Consider the following 10,062-nt stretch of genomic DNA (forward strand, 5'->3'; position numbering starts at 1 on the left):
ACTGGTTGTCTCTCTTCAAGCTAACTACGAATTAACCGATCAAAATCAAAGGCTGAAGAACATGGGTGATTCTAAACTCTTGGACACCAAACCTTCAGCTCTTAGCCACACCAAAACACACTGGATAAAGTCACAGGATGGTGAGAAAGGGTTGTCCATGCTCAATTCTCTTCTCTGAATTTTTTTCTGAAAATTTTCAACTAGTTTTTCTCACAAATTTTTCTCTCTTCTTTCTCTCTTTCTCTCTGAATTTTTCTCTGGTTTTTCTTGCAGGTTATGAACGTCCAGAGGAGAGAAGATGGTGTTTTATAACATAAGAAGTTGCTTCAGGTGAGGGTTTACTTAAACCAAAGCAAGTTGCTGTCCTTTCCCTCCTTTGAAGAAAGATTATTTTGCTTTTATTAAACAAGCAGCCAGCTTGTGACTTTCATGTGACTTTAGTCAAGCAAGCAAGCAGGTAGGTGCAGCTCATGTGACTGATTTACTGAGAAAGCAAGCATAATAGCTGGTGAAGGTATTAGACTGGTCGGAATTTAGTTAAGAAACTTAACGACATTTTCGGACACTTTTCGACTAAAATTTCTCATCCTTCGAATCTCGTCTTGCTTTCAACTAGGCTTGACTAGCTTAAATAAAATTCGACCAACATTATTAACACTCTACCAGAACTATCAATGAGAGGCCTTTCGACCACAAGACAGTCCCGTTGAGGTATTAATTCACCGGGTCAAATTCATTTTTAAATCTGATTGACCAACTCCAAACTGGTCGAACGGAGTTTTTCTCGACCAAAAATTAACTGGCTCGTGAGGGTTATTACATTCTTCCCCCCTTAAAAGAATTCGTCCCCGAATTCTGAAAACATAGCTGTACAGACCTTTACTGAACACTGGAGTCTCTGCAAGAAGTTTAAGATAACCAAGTCTGAACTTATCCTCATCTGCCCGTGTCAAAACAACTGATGGTTCCCCAAATACTTGAACTTTTACAAATTTTTCCTTTTCTCCAATCTTCAGATATGGTGCTCACCTATCCGCAAAGGTCCTTTAGGATAGGCTAAATAGGGTTACAAGTTTTCTTGTCTCAGCAGTTCTATCATACTGGGTCTGATATAAGATTACGCAAAATCTGCTCACCAATAGCATAACTAAAAGAAGTTCCGGTCAACAGATAACCATTTCAACTCTGAACAACTCGGTACATACCAAATAACAGATTTGCAGATTTCCCCAACTTTTCTAAAGCAGTTCTTTCTTTTCTGAGCAAACACTTTCACGATAACTAATTCTTGATCGCACATATATAACTTTCATATACTGCGGTCTACATACTTCCTTTAACATCGTTGAATCTCTGAATACCATTACTTCTGAAACATTTCTATCTGCTTTCCTCCAGTTCAATAACATGGAAATATGGAACGTCAGGTGATGTGCCATACGTGAAGGTAACATCTTCAGTCTGGTCAATGTCAACTTGATTAACCGTGCAACAATCAAACAAGAACATGCACGATCAATCACGCTAACATGATTCAGACCAAGGGTGCCACTCTCAAATACACACACACACACTTATTCCAGGAATGATTTCCCTTACAGTATTCCATACCCTTCTTATCTATCTGAGATACTCTTCAAAAACTGCTGAACGACTCAATCTCACTGAAGTTTTGCATATCCAAGTCTTGTTCTATTACTTTCTGATTTCCTTCTTATGTCTAGTAACTGAGGAATCAACAAGTCCGCCTATACCAAACTTGATTTACCAACGAAGTACTCTTGTATGATGACTTTACACTTTCTCTGTTAATACATCTTCTGATCTCTTAACAACTTGAGCATTCCCGTATGCCTTATGGTTATACCTTTTTCCTTGCACTCTTCAATCTTCCTTGGGATTTACTTCACATCTGCTTAATTTTAGGTTGAAATTGGGTTCCTTCTCCCACATCTCCACTTTATGAACTTGTACATGACACAATCCTCATATTATTCTTCGAAATTCTCTTCACCCAGTTTCTTCTATGAATTCCTTAGATTCTCATCCTTCAACTGAGTTCCTCAAATACGAATGAATAAGCCATCTTGATTTTCTACTTGCAATCTTGAAGGTTATCTATTCTCTCCAGACTGATATGAGCGAGGCTCCAACACTTAGTAGAATACGACTGCAGGCCAACGGTAACCGGTCTTCTCTCAAAGACTTCCTTCCTCAACAACATCCTAATTGAGCTCGATAACTAGATAGCCAATCTCACTCTAGATAGAAACAAACCGTTCTAATGGAAGTACTAAGGAATGGGGATGGGATACGAAGGCATACCATAACTCTAAATGGCAGCCAGTACTTCCACGAATAAGAACAGTGTACCTGAATTCACTAAAGTGAATCCTTCCTAAAACAATGATACTACCCGAGAACTACATCTATGTGTTGTTCCCGCATCAAACACAATATGGGCGGAAAATTCCGTCCATAGGCAAGGTCTCATACGACACCTTGATCACTCCTTCACTAATTTATTTAATCATTCATAAATTTTTAAAATGCACACAACACGCAATGGGATAAGAAGCAAACCTGTGATTGGACCTTTTCAGAGGTTTTGACGGTCCAAGCAACTATAAAGTGTAGGCTCTACCCAAATAGCCAAACACTTAGTTAGTGACTAATGGTAAGGAAAGCGAACAAGTTTAACAAGCGGTACCCTAGGTATAACTTCATGGGCCATGGTAGGATAACCTCTGTACTCATTACTGGCACCACCGAAGCACAAATGACGTAAGCGATCGAGGATTTTATATACTTGAACAATCATCACCTTACTCTCCTTTCTAGCCAAAACCAAAACAACTCAGGGTCCTCGGTCTTGATCTGATGAAACGTCCAACAAAAATTATCTCCATCGACTTTCTTGATTCATTACTTGAAACTGACCTTCTATCTGAATAGGTTGAAAGTTAAATAATCTGCATGACTTGGTAAACTTCTTCAGTAAAAACGGCTTCTATAGAATTCATGTGATCCTCCACCAACTCCTCATAGCTCTTAAGCTTTATAGTTTGGGTTACTCTGAGATTAATGGCTAAGTCACAATAGTACATCTTCATGATCTTTAGCTCATCCTCCAAACCATAATGGATGAATCAGATTAACTTGACTTCGAAATCTTGGCAGAAACATCTCACTGTGCGAACTCCATATCGGTCCCATGTTTTGGGTAGAAAACACTCCATCTTGAACTCTTGAAAGAAATCCCAAATGACGCTAGACGCTTAATCACCAACTTACTGTATCATTCTTGATGATGTATGGTTCCATATCCTTCTTGCAATCTTCTGAACAATGGGCCACGTTAGTCGTTCTGCTCCTAGTGTTGCATTCGAAATCTTCCTCTATACAAAATCTACATCGAATGGTTTAGTACTTGTCGGTGTTATCCCAACTTCCTTATCTTGTTCACAAACTTCAAGATGTCTTGTTGCAACGGAATGGTGCTGGTGCGTCCATCGTCTTGTACTACTACTGAATTATCTCCGCCACCAACGTTAAGCTTGAAACAAGTGCTGAATCAATCCGGCTTGTACGTCTCTGGTTCTGGTACGTTTGGGCATAAGCTGGATTGAAATGAGCAGCCGAAAGAATAAGTCATATTAAGTCGGATATTCTGAACCGGATCATCACCAACAACGTCAACTTTGACTTCAATAAAACACGGGCTGAAGATGTAATTGATGTGTCAACTCTGTCTCATATATCTTTGAATATCGATATCCACACTAGAAATTGTAGGAACGGCATGAAAGCATGATGATACCAACTCCGAGCATGATGGTAGCAAACCCGAGCACGTCGTTAGCTCACCCGAGCATGATGATAATGGATTGAACCATGAACGGATTGAACCAAAACATGACGACAACAAACCGAATCATGACGGTAGAAAGCTCAATCATGACTATAGGAATCTCGATCTTGACAGGATCAAAATTGGTAAGTACACTCCACTCCGTCGAGCTTGTCTTGATGCAACTCGTATGAAAGATAACAGTAAGGTAACTACCCATGACTATCTATCCTAAGATGAAGGAACAAGCCAGCACATCCTAATTATCCATGCGACTCATTTTGACTCGAAAAACATTTGAAACAAGTCCCATTCAAGCATCGTATAACCATGCTCTGATACCACCTTTGTGACACCCCCGATCATAGATGACCGAAAATGACACGGTCAATGTTCCTCAATTGTCGATCTGAGGTTCTCAGAATACTTCCGATCGCCTAAGACCAACAACCAAAGAACACCAACGCTCCTATTGGATATAACTCTAGGCTTTTCAACCCGACAAAGCAATACCCGATAGTTAGTTCGTCCGGACAAGGACTAATATCATATGGAACCCGTACTTTAAAAAAACATTCTTTATATATCAATTAAAAGTATCTTACAAAATTTGTTATAAATTAACCTCGAGGTTTTCGGTCAACAAATCTTATACATAAGATATATCAAAATGACTTTGCAAGGATAATAAAACTACCGCTGGCTAATGCTGTTCCTTCCCGTCCTAGAGTAAGGTCTCCCACCTATTGGTTACCTGCATCACAAATGAGTCATGAGTAACTAGTTTACTCAGTGAGTCTAATCCCACACCCAAACACATATCAATAGTATCCCGAGCAAGCGACACCATTTGAATGCAGTGGAATTATATTCCATAATTAATATAATTATAAGGCCTCTCAATCCATCCATGTGAATCTATCTTAAACATCACCTCCACGATACCCGCCAATCACTCATACTCTTAATATATATATATGCTAAACCTGGAAAACCACCAAGGCTAACCGAGCCTAACGGGGAATAAATATAACCATCATCTCCATCAGATATTCCAAGATAGAACATCCAACGCTGCATGCAGTTACACGGCCTCCAGGGTGCGACCCCATCATCGTGTCTTCATGACCTTGATCCATATCGCAGGACCAATTCACGGCAATGCGGGACTTTCGGGAGAGTGAGTATACAATAAGACTTCACATGATTCACAGTTATTAATAGAATACTTATAGATTAGTACTTGAGAACAAGTACCAAGGCTCGGGATAACCTCAAAGAATTATTCTTATTAATTCTTAAGTATTTAAACTAGATAAATACTTCATATATAAATATAGATCAAGGGATAATACTTAATCAATCAACCATAATTACTCCTTAATTAATCCATGATTAATCCTTAATTAATCAATGATTATCCCTTAACTAATTCATGATTAATTCTTAATTAATCAACCATATTCAATATGCAATCATGCATACTCATTCATAATTCATTCATCATCTATCTAGACTCACCTTTAAATCCATGAGATTGGCTAAGGAAGACTAGACTCGAGCTCAAGCTAATCACACTTCACTTCTGGATCACTCTCGGTTCAGAACCATCACAAGGATCCGGCTGATCCGAATACTCTCCTTGGCCATCGGTTTTACTCAACTAATTAAACTTGACTGGTTGTCTCTCTTCAAGCTAACTACGAATTAACCGATCAAAATCAAAGGCTGAAGAACATGGGTGATTCTAAACTCTTGGACACCAAACCTTCAGCTCTTAACCACACCAAAACACACTGGATAAAGTCACAGGATGGTGAGAAAGGGTTGTCCATGCTCAATTCTCTTCTCTGAATTTTTTTCTGAAAATTTTCAACTAGTTTTTCTCACAAATTTTTCTCTCTTCTTTCTCTCTTTCTCTCTGAATTTTTCTCTGGTTTTTCTTGCAGGTTATCAACGTCCAGAGGAGAGAAGATGGTGTTTTATAACATAAGAAGTTGCTTCAGGTGAGGGTTTACTTAAACCAAAGCAAGTTGCTGTCCTTTCCCTCCTTTGAAGAAAGATTATTTTGCTTTTATTAAACAAGCAGCCAGCTTGTGACTTTCATGTGACTTTAGTGAAGCAAGCAAGCAGGTAGGTGCAGCTCATGTGACTGATTTACTGAGAAAGCAAGCATAATAGCTGGTGAAGGTATTAGACTGGTCGGAATTTAGTTAAGAAACTTAACGACAATTTCGGACAGTTTTCGACTAAAATTTCTCATCCTTCGAATCTCGTCTTGCTTTCAACTAAGCTTGACTAGCTTAAATAAAATTCGACCAACATTATTAACACTCTACCAGAACTATCAATGAGAGGCCTTTCGACCACAAGACAGTCCCGTCGAGGTATTAATTCACCGGGTCAACTTCATTTTTAAATCTGATTGACCAACTCCAAACTGGTCGAATGGAGTTTTTGTCGACCAAAAATTAACTGGCTCGTGAGGGTTATTACAATGACACTTATCAACCTTTGGACAGACGCTACAATCAGCTTTTCAGGTGTATGACAGAGATGAGGACATATATTGAGAGTATGCAGCACAAACTTGAGAAGGAAGCTACGGCATCAACATCGATCGACGCCAACAAAGCAACATCAATCGACGTCAAGCCACATACATCCCAGATTCCTACAGAACCGAAAAGTTTGGCAGAGAAGAAGGATGAATGGGAGATCGCATACATCAACACGAGGATTAGCGACGTCTACGACCCTCTCAACAACAATGTGGACTGGTTAAGCACAAAAAATTGATCTGCTACAGCAAGAGTTGGACACCATTCGCGAGAAGGATCCAACACCAGTCACATCGATCGATGTCACCTACATCGTATCGATCGATGTCACCTACATCGTATCGATCGATGAAAAGTTCGCAGCAGTGGAAGATAAGTTGAAATCGTATGAGGATATGCACGGTAGTTTCAACTCACCTATCATGCAATACTTAGACACCTTGTCTACACAGATGATTAATGTCCAGAAGGACATTGGTAAGCTTAATGATCAATGTTGAGGTCAAAATCGGTCACGACGGAATCAATGTCTGAAAATCTGTAAAAATTTGGCATGAACATTTTTAAGAAAAGAAATCTTCGTAAAGAAATTTTTACGAAGAGTCTTGCGGTAAAATCTTGTTCAAATCTCAATCGAACCACTAAATATTGATTATCCAAAGGCAACAGACACATATCTAAACCAGCCACGGACGAGCTCGAGTATGACGATCGGACCATGGACAAGCCAAGCACGATCACTACGCAGCGACCAAGCATGCACACTGCTCGGTCACTACGTAGCGACCGAGCACGGGTACTGCAAACACCACAGTTCTTGAGAAAATCGAAAACCTTGCTGCGAATTTTCGCCACAGGAAGTGCAATGAAACGAGCTCGCAATTTCTCTTTCTAAACATAAAGGGAAACAATAAATCTTATTAAACCCCGTAAGTTTGGCTCATTACCGAACAAAATAAATATCAATGCGTAAGGGTTTTACCAAACACGTTTTCCGAAAACATTTCGGAAGGATAAAACTTGTTCTCCCAAAAACCGCAGAAAACCCCTAGGTATATCGCGGAAAAAGGAAGTGCAACAAATCGATTACACAGCTACGTCACTACGTAGCGACCGAGCATGTTTTGCTACGTAGCGACCGAAGCGACCGAGCACGCACACAACTCGGTCACTATGTAACGACCGAGCAAGCACACAGCTCGGTCGCTACGTAGAGACCGAACACGCACACGGCTCGGTCGCTACGTAGCGACCAAGCTCCAGCCAAGCTCGGTCACTATGTAGCGACCGAGCACATACGCAGTTCGGTCGCTACGTAGCGACCAAGCACGCACACAGCTCGATCGCTACGTAGCGACCGAGCACGCACACAGCTCGGTCGCTACGTAGCGACCGAGTACGCACACAGCTCGGTCGCTACGTAGCGACCGAGCACGCACACAGTTCGGTCGCTACGTAGCGACCGATCACGCACACAGCTCGGTCGCTACATAACGACCGAGCACGCACACAGCTTGGTCGCTATGTAGCGACCTGTCAGGCCTAAAAAGGGTCCTCCTTTTTGTTCTATTTTGAATCCTCATCGAAATGCTTTTCTTTTCGTCTCAATCGGAGTTTCCGTCGAGATTTTACGACGAAAACAATTAGGACTCGTATTGGCTTACTTCTACTCGCTATGTAGCGACCTGTCAGACCTCCACTCGCTACCTAGCGACCTGTCAGGCCTCAAAAGGGTCCTACTTTGCGTTCTCTTTTGAATCCTCATCGAAACGCTTTTCGTTTCGTCTCAATCGGAGTTTCCGTTGAGATTTTACGACGAAAACAAGTAGGACTCGTCTCGGTTTGCTTCTACTCGCTACGTAGCGACCTGTCAGACCTAAGCTCATTACATAGCGACCTGTCAGGCCTCAAAAACTCCTCCTTTGTGTTCTCCTTTGAATCCCGATCGAAACGCTTTTTGTTTCGTCTCAATCGGAGTTTCCGTTGAGATTTTACGACGAAAACAAGTAAGACTCGTCTGAACTCCTATGCTTGCTCCTACTCGCCGTTACCTCCATCTTTGTGTTCTCCTTCAAATCTCGATCGAAACGTCTCTTGTTTCGTCTCGATTGGAGTTACCATTGAGACTTTACGATAAAAAAAACCCGCAAAGACTTGTTTTCTCGCATGAATTCAAATTAATCGTATAAAACGACAATGGTTAACTTAACAACTTAGCCGCCTCAACTATACGATTATGTTGAACCTTTTTATGAAAATTGATGTCGTATCTAAGGTGAAGATAACAGTCAAGTTCGGAAGATAAATGTCAAGTTTCAAAGGATAAACACCAATATCGAAAATGGCAAGAGAAGAGGAAGGGGAAATAAGCAAGCAAAATTGAAAAGAGACAAAACTGCATCGTCGAGAGAACTAAGGTATTTCCGACTTGAAATTTTTGAAATTAGACTTGGAATTTTCGTAGGAAATTACTAAGAAATAAAAAACGCCTTTGAGACTGCCATAGAACTTTAGGGAACGTAAAACCTAGGTGGATAGTCTAGCGAACTAAGTCTTAGGCGACTTTTCCTGTCTCGATACATCGTTCCATAACTGTTTATCCAGATCTTGCAAATCGATCTAAACTCTCCAAAAATCGAGAAACGATCGCCACACATATCAAGCTCGCTTCCTAAGGAGAGAAAAAACTAGAGACATCAACGTCGTCTTAAAACTGATTCGTTTCTGGCCATTTTCTCGGAACCGACATATTCCAAGTTGTCAACGTGGAAACAACAAAATCACAGTCCAAGCGTTGTCTTTAAATCGTCCCGGATTATCGATTATTCCAAACCTCAGAAGAAGAAACGTACACAACCCTTCAAAGTATCGGCTCAATTGTTTTATTTCGTAAAAAAAAAAAAAAAAAAGAGGAGTAGGTTCGTATACTATACTCGTTTACTCCAGAACTTCAAAATCTTTTGCAAATCGTCAAGAAAACGATTTTGTCAAAGCAAATCGTCCCAAATAGGCAAACGACAATCTAAAATTCGTCTAAACGCTAGTAACATATCCAGACGATCATGAACATAATATCAAAGACTATACATCATTTCTTGTTGCAATCATTTGTACAGAAAACCTGTACCAATATCAAACTGAAAATAGACGGTTAGCCAAAGTATTGAACCCTTTTCCGGTTTTAGAAAGCCATTTTCGTTTAAAAATTTCTACGAGAAATATTCAATCACCAAAGCATTTCTTTCAGTTTTGCGACGAAGAAAACTCGAGAATAGATGTAGCATCGTGCACATTAAAAGGAACACTTTCCTCCCGATGGTTAGCTAGATCCACCTCTGGTTAACCAATTCGTTCCAGAAACGAATGTGTCTTGAGAATCCGCTAAAAAAACCTATGAAAAACGTTCTGCGACTAGATCGTAATAAATATACTTCGGTAACACTCCATGAGTAACTCCAAGCAACTTTCACCTAAGATCAAAATCACAGCACAAACGTTTCTCGTAAAACCCGCAGAAACAACGCTACTTTGACATATGTATACGTATCACCGATTTACAACCTTCATAAAACCGGTCCCCATTACTTACGCGAAAATCCTTCGTACAATCAGACCAAGTCTTAAGAAGAAACTTTCTAAAGTTAACATAAC

Source organism: Brassica rapa, chromosome A01 (assembly GCF_000309985.2).
Source record: "Brassica rapa cultivar Chiifu-401-42 chromosome A01, CAAS_Brap_v3.01, whole genome shotgun sequence".
NCBI lineage: Eukaryota > Viridiplantae > Streptophyta > Magnoliopsida > Brassicales > Brassicaceae > Brassica > Brassica rapa.